Source organism: Pungitius pungitius, chromosome 15 (assembly GCF_949316345.1).
Source record: "Pungitius pungitius chromosome 15, fPunPun2.1, whole genome shotgun sequence".
In the NCBI taxonomy this organism is placed as follows: domain Eukaryota; kingdom Metazoa; phylum Chordata; class Actinopteri; order Perciformes; family Gasterosteidae; genus Pungitius; species Pungitius pungitius.
In genome coordinates, this window is record NC_084914.1 from 17406980 (window position 1) to 17419688 (window position 12709).

At 40.3% G+C, this 12709-nt stretch overlaps 16 non-coding genes across 16 annotated transcripts; all 16 read right to left on the reverse strand.

Moving 5' to 3' along the window:
* Positions 1–374: 374 nt before the first annotated feature.
* On the reverse strand, positions 375–457 carry trnal-cag (transfer RNA leucine (anticodon CAG)). The gene has a single exon. It is a non-coding gene; the product is annotated as a tRNA-Leu (tRNA).
* Positions 458–1382: 925 nt separating this feature from the next.
* trnal-uag (transfer RNA leucine (anticodon UAG)) lies at positions 1383–1465 on the reverse strand. The gene has a single exon. It is a non-coding gene; the product is annotated as a tRNA-Leu (tRNA).
* Positions 1466–2133: 668 nt separating this feature from the next.
* trnal-uag (transfer RNA leucine (anticodon UAG)) lies at positions 2134–2216 on the reverse strand. Its single transcript has one exon. It is a non-coding gene; the product is annotated as a tRNA-Leu (tRNA).
* Positions 2217–2636: 420 nt separating this feature from the next.
* trnal-cag (transfer RNA leucine (anticodon CAG)) lies at positions 2637–2719 on the reverse strand. The gene has a single exon. It is a non-coding gene; the product is annotated as a tRNA-Leu (tRNA).
* A 1172-nt stretch (positions 2720–3891) lies between these two features.
* Positions 3892–3974, reverse strand: trnal-uag (transfer RNA leucine (anticodon UAG)). Its single transcript has one exon. It is a non-coding gene; the product is annotated as a tRNA-Leu (tRNA).
* Positions 3975–4394: 420 nt separating this feature from the next.
* On the reverse strand, positions 4395–4477 carry trnal-cag (transfer RNA leucine (anticodon CAG)). Its single transcript has one exon. It is a non-coding gene; the product is annotated as a tRNA-Leu (tRNA).
* A 925-nt stretch (positions 4478–5402) lies between these two features.
* On the reverse strand, positions 5403–5485 carry trnal-uag (transfer RNA leucine (anticodon UAG)). The gene has a single exon. It is a non-coding gene; the product is annotated as a tRNA-Leu (tRNA).
* A 420-nt stretch (positions 5486–5905) lies between these two features.
* trnal-cag (transfer RNA leucine (anticodon CAG)) lies at positions 5906–5988 on the reverse strand. Its single transcript has one exon. It is a non-coding gene; the product is annotated as a tRNA-Leu (tRNA).
* Positions 5989–7921: 1933 nt separating this feature from the next.
* On the reverse strand, positions 7922–8004 carry trnal-uag (transfer RNA leucine (anticodon UAG)). Its single transcript has one exon. It is a non-coding gene; the product is annotated as a tRNA-Leu (tRNA).
* A 924-nt stretch (positions 8005–8928) lies between these two features.
* On the reverse strand, positions 8929–9011 carry trnal-uag (transfer RNA leucine (anticodon UAG)). The gene has a single exon. It is a non-coding gene; the product is annotated as a tRNA-Leu (tRNA).
* A 421-nt stretch (positions 9012–9432) lies between these two features.
* trnal-uag (transfer RNA leucine (anticodon UAG)) lies at positions 9433–9515 on the reverse strand. The gene has a single exon. It is a non-coding gene; the product is annotated as a tRNA-Leu (tRNA).
* A 421-nt stretch (positions 9516–9936) lies between these two features.
* Positions 9937–10019, reverse strand: trnal-uag (transfer RNA leucine (anticodon UAG)). Its single transcript has one exon. It is a non-coding gene; the product is annotated as a tRNA-Leu (tRNA).
* A 421-nt stretch (positions 10020–10440) lies between these two features.
* Positions 10441–10523, reverse strand: trnal-uag (transfer RNA leucine (anticodon UAG)). The gene has a single exon. It is a non-coding gene; the product is annotated as a tRNA-Leu (tRNA).
* A 668-nt stretch (positions 10524–11191) lies between these two features.
* Positions 11192–11274, reverse strand: trnal-uag (transfer RNA leucine (anticodon UAG)). The gene has a single exon. It is a non-coding gene; the product is annotated as a tRNA-Leu (tRNA).
* Positions 11275–11694: 420 nt separating this feature from the next.
* Positions 11695–11777, reverse strand: trnal-cag (transfer RNA leucine (anticodon CAG)). The gene has a single exon. It is a non-coding gene; the product is annotated as a tRNA-Leu (tRNA).
* Positions 11778–12198: 421 nt separating this feature from the next.
* trnal-uag (transfer RNA leucine (anticodon UAG)) lies at positions 12199–12281 on the reverse strand. Its single transcript has one exon. It is a non-coding gene; the product is annotated as a tRNA-Leu (tRNA).
* Between the last annotated feature and the right edge of the window lie 428 nt (positions 12282–12709).

The following is a 12709-nucleotide window of genomic DNA, read 5'->3' on the forward strand; positions in this document are numbered from 1 at the left end:
CTTATATCACAAATTTAACAATGTATATAATGTCTTAACTTTTTTAGATTAAACGCGTTTCTGCTTTTTATTTCTTGTAGAAATACAGTGAATGTGCCTGACCAAGTGGGAAACATCAGTCATTGTGAGAAGTGGGATTTGAACCCATGTCTTCAGAGGAGACTGCGGCCTAAACACAGGGCCTTAGACGGCAAGGCCATCCTGATTAAAATGTAATAAAAGTAGCAACAATTACTAAATGTTTCATTTGTCCTTAGATAACACATCTCACCTGGAATATGGTGTCTCAACTTCTTTACAAAAATGCATTGCTGCTTTTCACTTCATGTAGAAATACGGTAAATGTGACCGAGCCAGTGAACAACATCAGTCATTGTCAGAAGTGGGATTTGAACCCACGCCTCCAGAGGAGACTGCGGCCTGAACGCAGCGCCTTAGACCGCTCGGCCATCCTGACTGAAAAACACTCAAAAAAAGCAACAATTTCAAACATTTGTTTGGTCCTTATATCACAAATTTAACATTGTATATAATGTCTTAACTTTTTTAGATTAAATGCGTTTCTGCTTTTTATTTCTTGTAGAAATACAGTGAATGAGCCTGACCAAGTGGGAAACATCAGTCATTGTGAGAAGTGGGATTTGAACCCATGTCTTCAGAGGAGACTGCGGCCTAAACACAGGGCCTGAGACGGCAAGGCCATCCTGATTAAAATGTAATAAAAGTAGCAACAATTACTAAATGTTTCTTTTGTCCTTAGATAACACATCTTACCTGGAATATGGTGTCTCAACTTCTTTACACAAAATGCATTACTGCTTTTCACTTCATGTAGAAATACGGTAAATGTGACTGAGCCAGTGAACAACATCAGTCATTGTCAGAAGTGGGATTTGAACCCACGCCTCAAGAGGAGACTGCGGCCTAAACGCAGCGCCTAAGACCGCTCGGCCATCCTGACTGAAAAACTCTGAAAGAAGCCAACAATTTTAAACATTTGTCTGGTTGCCCGATCAAAAATGTAACATGGAATATTGTGTCTCAACCTTTTTACATGAAATGCCTTGCTACTTTTTATTTAATGTAGAAATACAGTGAATGTGCCTGACCAAGTGGGAAACATCAGTCATTGTGAGAAGTGGGATTTGAACCCATGTCTTCAGAGGAGACTGCGGCCTAAACACAGGGCCTTAGACGGCAAGGCCATCCTGATTAAAATGTAATAAAAGTAGCAACAATTACTAAATGTTTCATTTGTCCTTAGATAACACATCTCACCTGGAATATGGTGTCTCAACTTCTTTACACAAAATGGATTACTGCTTTTCACTTCATGTAGAAATACGGTAAATGTGACTCAGCCAGTGAACAACATCAGTCATTGTCAGAAGTAGGATTTGAACCCACGCCTCCAGAGGAGACTGCGGCCTAAACGCAGCGCCTTAGACCGCTCGGCCATCCTGACTGAAAAACACTCAAAAAAAGCAACAATTTCAAACATTTGTTTGGTCCTTATATCACAAATTTAACATTGTATATAATGTCTTAACTTTTTTAGATTAAATGCGTTTCTGCTTTTTATTTCTTGTAGAAATACAGTGAATGTGCCTGACCAAGTGGGAAACATCAGTCATTGTGAGAAGTGGGATTTGAACCCGTGTCTTCAGAGGAGACTGCGGCCTAAACACAGGGCCTTAAACGGCAAGGCCACCCTGATTAAAATGTAATAAAAGTAGCAACAATTACTAAATGTTTCTTTTGTCCTTAGATAACACATCTTACCTGGATTATGGTGTCTCAACTTCTTTACACAAAATGCATTGCTGCTTTTCACTTCATGTAGAAATACGGTAAATGTGACTGAGCCAGTGAACAACATCTGTCATTGTCAAAAGTAGGATTTGAACCCACGCCTCTAGAGGAGACTGCGGCCTAAACGCAGCGCCTTAGACCGCTCGGCCATCCTGACTGAAAAACTCTAAAAGAAGCCAACAATTTTAAACATTTGTTGCCCGATCAAAAATGTAACATGGAATATTGTGTCTCAACCTTTTTACATGAAATGCCTTGCTACTTTTTATTTAATGTAGAAATACAGTGAATTTGTCTGACCAGGTGGGAAACATCAGGCATTGTCAGAAGTGGGATTTGAACCCACGCCTCCAGAGGAGACTGCGGCCTAAACGCAGCGCCTTAGACCGCTCGGCTATCCTGACTGAAAAATTCTGAAAGAAGCCAACAATTTTAAACATTTGTCTGGTTGCCCGATCAAAAATGTAACATGGAATATTGTGTCTCAACCTTTTTACATGAAATGCCTTGCTACTTTTTATTTAATGTAGAAATACAGTGAATGTGCCTGACCAAGTGGGAAACATCAGTCATTGTGAGAAGTGGGATTTGAACCCATGTCTTCAGAGGAGACTGCGGCCTAAACACAGGGCCTTAGACGGCAAGGCCATCCTGATTAAAATGTAATAAAAGTAGCAACAATTACTAAATGTTTCATTTGTCCTTAGATAACACATCTCACCTGGAATATGGTGTCTCAACTTCTTTACAAAAATGCATTGCTGCTTTTCACTTCATGTAGAAATACGGTAAATGTGACCGAGCCAGTGAACAACATCAGTCATTGTCAGAAGTGGGATTTGAACCCACGCCTCCAGAGGAGACTGCGGCCTGAACGCAGCGCCTTAGACCGCTCGGCCATCCTGACTGAAAAACACTCAAAAAAAGCAACAATTTCAAACATTTGTTTGGTCCTTATATCACAAATTTAACATTGTATATAATGTCTTAACTTTTTTAGATTAAATGCGTTTCTGCTTTTTATTTCTTGTAGAAATACAGTGAATGAGCCTGACCAAGTGGGAAACATCAGTCATTGTGAGAAGTGGGATTTGAACCCATGTCTTCAGAGGAGACTGCGGCCTAAACACAGGGCCTGAGACGGCAAGGCCATCCTGATTAAAATGTAATAAAAGTAGCAACAATTACTAAATGTTTCTTTTGTCCTTAGATAACACATCTTACCTGGAATATGGTGTCTCAACTTCTTTACACAAAATGCATTACTGCTTTTCACTTCATGTAGAAATACGGTAAATGTGACTGAGCCAGTGAACAACATCAGTCATTGTCAGAAGTGGGATTTGAACCCACGCCTCAAGAGGAGACTGCGGCCTAAACGCAGCGCCTAAGACCGCTCGGCCATCCTGACTGAAAAACTCTGAAAGAAGCCAACAATTTTAAACATTTGTCTGGTTGCCCGATCAAAAATGTAACATGGAATATTGTGTCTCAACCTTTTTACATGAAATGCCTTGCTACTTTTTATTTAATGTAGAAATACAGTGAATGTGCCTGACCAAGCGGGAAACATCAGTCATTGTGAGAAGTGGGATTTGAACCCATGTCTTCAGAGGAGACTGCGGCCTAAACACAGGGCCTGAGACGGCAAGGCCATCCTGATTAAAATGTAATAAAAGTAGCAACAATTACTAAATGTATCTTTTGTCCTTAGATAACACATCTTACCTGGAATATGGTGTCTCAACTTCTTTACACAAAATGCATTACTGCTTTTCACTTCATGTAGAAATACGGTAAATGTGACTGAGCCAGTGAACAACATCTGTCATTGTCAAAAGTAGGATTTGAACCCACGCCTCTAGAGGAGACTGCGGCCTAAACGCAGCGCCTTAGACCGCTCGGCCATCCTGACTGAAAAACTCTAAAAGAAGCCAACAATTTTAAACATTTGTTGCCCGATCAAAAATGTAACATGGAATATTGTGTCTCAACCTTTTTACATGAAATGCCTTGCTACTTTTTATTTAATGTAGAAATACAGTGAATTTGTCTGACCAGGTGGGAAACATCAGGCATTGTCAGAAGTGGGATTTGAACCCACGCCTCCAGAGGAGACTGCGGCCTAAACGCAGCGCCTTAGACCGCTCGGCTATCCTGACTGAAAAATTCTGAAAGAAGCCAACAATTTTAAACATTTGTCTGGTTGCCCGATCAAAAATGTAACATGGAATATTGTGTCTCAACCTTTTTACATGAAATGCCTTGCTACTTTTTATTTAATGTAGAAATACAGTGAATGTGCCTGACCAAGTGGGAAACATCAGTCATTGTGAGAAGTGGGATTTGAACCCATGTCTTCAGAGGAGACTGCGGCCTAAACACAGGGCCTTAGACGGCAAGGCCATCCTGATTAAAATGTAATAAAAGTAGCAACAATTACTAAATGTTTCATTTGTCCTTAGATAACACATCTCACCTGGAATATGGTGTCTCAACTTCTTTACAAAAATGCATTGCTGCTTTTCACTTCATGTAGAAATACGGTAAATGTGACCGAGCCAGTGAACAACATCAGTCATTGTCAGAAGTGGGATTTGAACCCACGCCTCCAGAGGAGACTGCGGCCTGAACGCAGCGCCTTAGACCGCTCGGCCATCCTGACTGAAAAACACTCAAAAAAAGCAACAATTTCAAACATTTGTTTGGTCCTTATATCACAAATTTAACATTGTATATAATGTCTTAACTTTTTTAGATTAAATGCGTTTCTGCTTTTTATTTCTTGTAGAAATACAGTGAATGAGCCTGACCAAGTGGGAAACATCAGTCATTGTGAGAAGTGGGATTTGAACCCATGTCTTCAGAGGAGACTGCGGCCTAAACACAGGGCCTGAGACGGCAAGGCCATCCTGATTAAAATGTAATAAAAGTAGCAACAATTACTAAATGTTTCTTTTGTCCTTAGATAACACATCTTACCTGGAATATGGTGTCTCAACTTCTTTACACAAAATGCATTACTGCTTTTCACTTCATGTAGAAATACGGTAAATGTGACTGAGCCAGTGAACAACATCAGTCATTGTCAGAAGTGGGATTTGAACCCACGCCTCAAGAGGAGACTGCGGCCTAAACGCAGCGCCTAAGACCGCTCGGCCATCCTGACTGAAAAACTCTGAAAGAAGCCAACAATTTTAAACATTTGTCTGGTTGCCCGATCAAAAATGTAACATGGAATATTGTGTCTCAACCTTTTTACATGAAATGCCTTGCTACTTTTTATTTAATGTAGAAATACAGTGAATGTGCCTGACCAAGCGGGAAACATCAGTCATTGTGAGAAGTGGGATTTGAACCCATGTCTTCAGAGGAGACTGCGGCCTAAACACAGGGCCTGAGACGGCAAGGCCATCCTGATTAAAATGTAATAAAAGTAGCAACAATTACTAAATGTATCTTTTGTCCTTAGATAACACATCTTACCTGGAATATGGTGTCTCAACTTCTTTACACAAAATGCATTACTGCTTTTCACTTCATGTAGAAATACGGTAAATGTGACTGAGCCAGTGAACAACATCACTCATTGTCAGAAGTGGGATTTGAACCCACGCCTCCAGAGGAGACTGCGGCCTAAACGCAGCGCCTTAGACGGCTCGGCCATCCTGACTGAAAAACACTCAAAAAAAGCAACAATTTCAAACATTTGTTTGGTCCTTATATCACAAATTTAACATTGTATATAATGTCTTAACTTTTTGAGATTAAATGCGTTTCTGCTTTTTATTTCTTGTAGAAATACAGTGAATGTGCCTGACCAAGTGGGAAACATCAGTCATTGTGAGAAGTGGGATTTGAACCCATGTCTTCAGAGGAGACTGCGGCCTAAACACAGGGCCTTAGACGGCAAGGCCATCCTGGTTAAAATGTAATAAAAGTAGCAACAATTACTAAATGTTTCATTTGTCCTTAGATAACACATCTCACCTGGAATATGGTGTCTCAACTTCTTTACAAAAATGCATTGCTGCTTTTCACTTCATGTAGAAATACGGTAAATGTGACCGAGCCAGTGAACAACATCAGTCATTGTCAGAAGTGGGATTTGAACCCACGCCTCCAGAGGAGACTGCGGCCTGAACGCAGCGCCTTAGACCGCTCGGCCATCCTGACTGAAAAACACTCAAAAAAAGCAACAATTTCAAACATTTGTTTGGTCCTTATATCACAAATTTAACATTGTATATAATGTCTTAACTTTTTTAGATTAAATGCGTTTCTGCTTTTTATTTCTTGTAGAAATACAGTGAATGAGCCTGACCAAGTGGGAAACATCAGTCATTGTGAGAAGTGGGATTTGAACCCATGTCTTCAGAGGAGACTGCGGCCTAAACACAGGGCCTGAGACGGCAAGGCCATCCTGATTAAAATGTAATAAAAGTAGCAACAATTACTAAATGTTTCTTTTGTCCTTAGATAACACATCTTACCTGGAATATGGTGTCTCAACTTCTTTACACAAAATGCATTACTGCTTTTCACTTCATGTAGAAATACGGTAAATGTGACTGAGCCAGTGAACAACATCAGTCATTGTCAGAAGTGGGATTTGAACCCACGCCTCAAGAGGAGACTGCGGCCTAAACGCAGCGCCTAAGACCGCTCGGCCATCCTGACTGAAAAACTCTGAAAGAAGCCAACAATTTTAAACATTTGTCTGGTTGCCCGATCAAAAATGTAACATGGAATATTGTGTCTCAACCTTTTTACATGAAATGCCTTGCTACTTTTTATTTAATGTAGAAATACAGTGAATGTGCCTGACCAAGTGGGAAACATCAGTCATTGTGAGAAGTGGGATTTGAACCCATGTCTTCAGAGGAGACTGCGGCCTAAACACAGGGCCTTAGACGGCAAGGCCATCCTGATTAAAATGTAATAAAAGTAGCAACAATTACTAAATGTTTCATTTGTCCTTAGATAACACATCTCACCTGGAATATGGTGTCTCAACTTCTTTACACAAAATGGATTACTGCTTTTCACTTCATGTAGAAATACGGTAAATGTGACTCAGCCAGTGAACAACATCAGTCATTGTCAGAAGTAGGATTTGAACCCACGCCTCCAGAGGAGACTGCGGCCTGAACGCAGCGCCTTAGACCGCTCGGCCATCCTGACTGAAAAACACTCAAAAAAAGCAACAATTTCAAACATTTGTTTGGTCCTTATATCACAAATTTAACATTGTATATAATGTCTTAACTTTTTTAGATTAAATGCGTTTCTGCTTTTTATTTCTTGTAGAAATACAGTGAATGAGCCTGACCAAGTGGGAAACATCAGTCATTGTGAGAAGTGGGATTTGAACCCATGTCTTCAGAGGAGACTGCGGCCTAAACACAGGGCCTGAGACGGCAAGGCCATCCTGATTAAAATGTAATAAAAGTAGCAACAATTACTAAATGTTTCTTTTGTCCTTAGATAACACATCTTACCTGGAATATGGTGTCTCAACTTCTTTACACAAAATGCATTACTGCTTTTCACTTCATGTAGAAATACGGTAAATGTGACTGAGCCAGTGAACAACATCAGTCATTGTCAGAAGTGGGATTTGAACCCACGCCTCAAGAGGAGACTGCGGCCTAAACGCAGCGCCTAAGACCGCTCGGCCATCCTGACTGAAAAACTCTGAAAGAAGCCAACAATTTTAAACATTTGTCTGGTTGCCCGATCAAAAATGTAACATGGAATATTGTGTCTCAACCTTTTTACATGAAATGCCTTGCTACTTTTTATTTAATGTAGAAATACAGTGAATGTGCCTGACCAAGCGGGAAACATCAGTCATTGTGAGAAGTGGGATTTGAACCCATCTCTTCAGAGGAGACTGCGGCCTAAACACAGGGCCTGAGACGGCAAGGCCATCCTGATTAAAATGTAATAAAAGTAGCAACAATTACTAAATGTTTCTTTTGTCCTTAGATAACACATCTTACCTGGAATATGGTGTCTCAACTTCTTTACACAAAATGCATTACTGCTTTTCACTTCATGTAGAAATACGGTAAATGTGACTGAGCCAGTGAACAACATCACTCATTGTCAGAAGTGGGATTTGAACCCACGCCTCCAGAGGAGACTGCGGCCTAAACGCAGCGCCTTAGACGGCTCGGCCATCCTGACTGAAAAACACTCAAAAAAAGCAACAATTTCAAACATTTGTTTGGTCCTTATATCACAAATTTAACATTGTATATAATGTCTTAACTTTTTGAGATTAAATGCGTTTCTGCTTTTTATTTCTTGTAGAAATACAGTGAATGTGCCTGACCAAGTGGGAAACATCAGTCATTGTGAGAAGTGGGATTTGAACCCATGTCTTCAGAGGAGACTGCGGCCTAAACACAGGGCCTTAGACGGCAAGGCCATCCTGATTAAAATGTAATAAAAGTAGCAACAATTACTAAATGTTTCATTTGTCCTTAGATAACACATCTCACCTGGAATATTGTGTCTCAACTTCTTTACAAAAATGCATTGCTGCTTTTCACTTCATGTAGAAATACGGTAAATGTGACCGAGCCAGTGAACAACATCAGTCATTGTCAGAAGTGGGATTTGAAACCGCGCCTCAAGAGGAGACTGCGGCCTAAACGCAGCGCCTAAGACCGCTCGGCCATCCTGACTGAAAAACTCTGAAAGAAGCCAACAATTTTAAACATTTGTCTGGTTGCCCGATCAAAAATGTAACATGGAATATTGTGTCTCAACCTTTTTACATGAAATGCCTTGCTACTTTTTATTTAATGTAGAAATACAGTGAATGTGCCTGACCGAGCGGGAAACATCAGTCATTGTGAGAAGTGGGATTTGAACCCATGTCTTCAGAGGAGACTGCGGCCTAAACACAGGGCCTGAGACGGCAAGGCCATCCTGATTAAAATGTAATAAAAGTAGCAACAATTACTAAATGTTTCTTTTGTCCTTAGATAACACATCTTACCTGGAATATGGTGTCTCAACTTCTTTACACAAAATGCATTACTGCTTTTCACTTCATGTAGAAATACGGTAAATGTGACTGAGCCAGTGAACAACATCACTCATTGTCAGAAGTGGGATTTGAACCCACGCCTCCAGAGGAGACTGCGGCCTAAACGCAGCGCCTTAGACGGCTCGGCCATCCTGACTGAAAAACACTCAAAAAAAGCAACAATTTCAAACATTTGTTTGGTCCTTATATCACAAATTTAACATTGTATATAATGTCTTAACTTTTTGAGATTAAATGCGTTTCTGCTTTTTATTTCTTGTAGAAATACAGTGAATGTGCCTGACCAAGTGGGAAACATCAGTCATTGTGAGAAGTGGGATTTGAACCCATGTCTTGAGAGGAGACTGCGGCCTAAACACAGGGCCTTAGACGGCAAGGCCATCCTGATTAAAATGTAATAAAAGTAGCAACAATTACTAAATGTTTCTTTTGTCCTTAGATAACACATCTTACCTGGAATATGGTGTCTCAACTTCTTTACACAAAATGCATTACTGCTTTTCACTTCATGTAGAAATACGGTAAATGTGACTGAGCCAGTGAACAACATCAGTCATTGTCAGAAGTGGGATTTGAACCCACGCCTCCAGAGGAGACTGCGGCCTAAACGCAGCGCCTTAGACCGCTCGGCTATCCTGACTGAAAAATTCTGAAAGAAGCCAACAATTTTAAACATTTGTCTGGTTGCCCGATCAAAAATGTAACATGGAATATTGTGTCTCAACCTTTTTACATGAAATGCCTTGCTACTTTTTATTTAATGTAGAAATACAGTGAATGTGCCTGACCAAGTGGGAAACATCAGTCATTGTGAGAAGTGGGATTTGAACCCATGTCTTCAGAGGAGACTGCGGCCTAAACACAGGGCCTGAGACGGCAAGGCCATCCTGATTAAAATGTAATAAAAGTAGGAACAATTACTAAATGTTTCTTTTGTCCTTAGATAACACATCTCACCTGGAATATGGTGTCTCAACTTCTTTACACAAAATGCATTGCTGCTTTTCACTTCATGTAGAAATACGGTAAATGTGACTGAGCCAGTGAACAACATCAGTCATTGTCAGAAGTGGGATTTGAACCCACGCCTCCAGAGGAGACTGCGGCCTAAACGCAGCGCCTAAGACCGCTCGGCCATCCTGACTGAAAAACTCTGAAAGAAGCCAACAATTTTAAACATTTGTCTGGTTGCCCGATCAAAAATGTAACATGGAATATTGTGTCTCAACCTTTTTACATGAAATGCCTTGCTACTTTTTATTTAATGTAGAAATACAGTGAATGTGCCTGACCAAGTGGGAAACATCAGTCATTGTGAGAAGTGGGATTTGAACCCATGTCTTCAGAGGAGACTGCGGCCTAAACACAGGGCCTTAGACGGCAAGGCCATCCTGATTAAAATGTAATAAAAGTAGCAACAATTACTAAATGTTTCATTTGTCCTTAGATAACACATCTCACCTGGAATATGGTGTCTCAACTTCTTTACACAAAATGGATTACTGCTTTTCACTTCATGTAGAAATACGGTAAATGTGACTCAGCCAGTGAACAACATCAGTCATTGTCAGAAGTAGGATTTGAACCCACGCCTCCAGAGGAGACTGCGGCCTAAACGCAGCGCCTTAGACCGCTCGGCCATCCTGACTGAAAAACACTCAAAAAAAGCAACAATTTCAAACATTTGTTTGGTCCTTATATCACAAATTTAACATTGTATATAATGTCTTAACTTTTTTAGATTAAATGCGTTTCTGCTTTTTATTTCTTGTAGAAATACAGTGAATGTGCCTGACCAAGTGGGAAACATCAGTCATTGTGAGAAGTGGGATTTGAACCCGTGTCTTCAGAGGAGACTGCGGCCTAAACACAGGGCCTTAAACGGCAAGGCCACCCTGATTAAAATGTAATAAAAGTAGCAACAATTACTAAATGTTTCTTTTGTCCTTAGATAACACATCTTACCTGGATTATGGTGTCTCAACTTCTTTACACAAAATGCATTGCTGCTTTTCACTTCATGTAGAAATACGGTAAATGTGACTGAGCCAGTGAACAACATCTGTCATTGTCAAAAGTAGGATTTGAACCCACGCCTCTAGAGGAGACTGCGGCCTAAACGCAGCGCCTTAGACCGCTCGGCCATCCTGACTGAAAAACTCTAAAAGAAGCCAACAATTTTAAACATTTGTTGCCCGATCAAAAATGTAACATGGAATATTGTGTCTCAACCTTTTTACATGAAATGCCTTGCTACTTTTTATTTAATGTAGAAATACAGTGAATTTGTCTGACCAGGTGGGAAACATCAGGCATTGTCAGAAGTGGGATTTGAACCCACGCCTCCAGAGGAGACTGCGGCCTAAACGCAGCGCCTTAGACCGCTCGGCTATCCTGACTGAAAAATTCTGAAAGAAGCCAACAATTTTAAACATTTGTCTGGTTGCCCGATCAAAAATGTAACATGGAATATTGTGTCTCAACCTTTTTACATGAAATGCCTTGCTACTTTTTATTTAATGTAGAAATACAGTGAATGTGCCTGACCAAGTGGGAAACATCAGTCATTGTGAGAAGTGGGATTTGAACCCATGTCTTCAGAGGAGACTGCGGCCTAAACACAGGGCCTTAGACGGCAAGGCCATCCTGATTAAAATGTAATAAAAGTAGCAACAATTACTAAATGTTTCATTTGTCCTTAGATAACACATCTCACCTGGAATATGGTGTCTCAACTTCTTTACAAAAATGCATTGCTGCTTTTCACTTCATGTAGAAATACGGTAAATGTGACCGAGCCAGTGAACAACATCAGTCATTGTCAGAAGTGGGATTTGAACCCACGCCTCCAGAGGAGACTGCGGCCTGAACGCAGCGCCTTAGACCGCTCGGCCATCCTGACTGAAAAACACTCAAAAAAAGCAACAATTTCAAACATTTGTTTGGTCCTTATATCACAAATTTAACATTGTATATAATGTCTTAACTTTTTTAGATTAAATGCGTTTCTGCTTTTTATTTCTTGTAGAAATACAGTGAATGAGCCTGACCAAGTGGGAAACATCAGTCATTGTGAGAAGTGGGATTTGAACCCATGTCTTCAGAGGAGACTGCGGCCTAAACACAGGGCCTGAGACGGCAAGGCCATCCTGATTAAAATGTAATAAAAGTAGCAACAATTACTAAATGTTTCTTTTGTCCTTAGATAACACATCTTACCTGGAATATGGTGTCTCAACTTCTTTACACAAAATGCATTACTGCTTTTCACTTCATGTAGAAATACGGTAAATGTGACTGAGCCAGTGAACAACATCACTCATTGTCAGAAGTGGGATTTGAACCCACGCCTCCAGAGGAGACTGCGGCCTAAACGCAGCGCCTTAGACGGCTCGGCCATCCTGACTGAAAAACACTCAAAAAAAGCAACAATTTCAAACATTTGTTTGGTCCTTATATCACAAATTTAACATTGTATATAATGTCTTAACTTTTTTAGATTAAATGCGTTTCTGCTTTTTATTTCTTGTAGAAATACAGTGAATGTGCCTGACCAAGTGGGAAACATCAGTCATTGTGAGAAGTGGGATTTGAACCCGTGTCTTCAGAGGAGACTGCGGCCTAAACACAGGGCCTTAAACGGCAAGGCCACCCTGATTAAAATGTAATAAAAGTAGCAACAATTACTAAATGTTTCTTTTGTCCTTAGATAACACATCTTACCTGGATTATGGTGTCTCAACTTCTTTACACAAAATGCATTGCTGCTTTTCACTTCATGTAGAAATACGGTAAATGTGACTGAGCCAGTGAACAACATCTGTCATTGTCAAA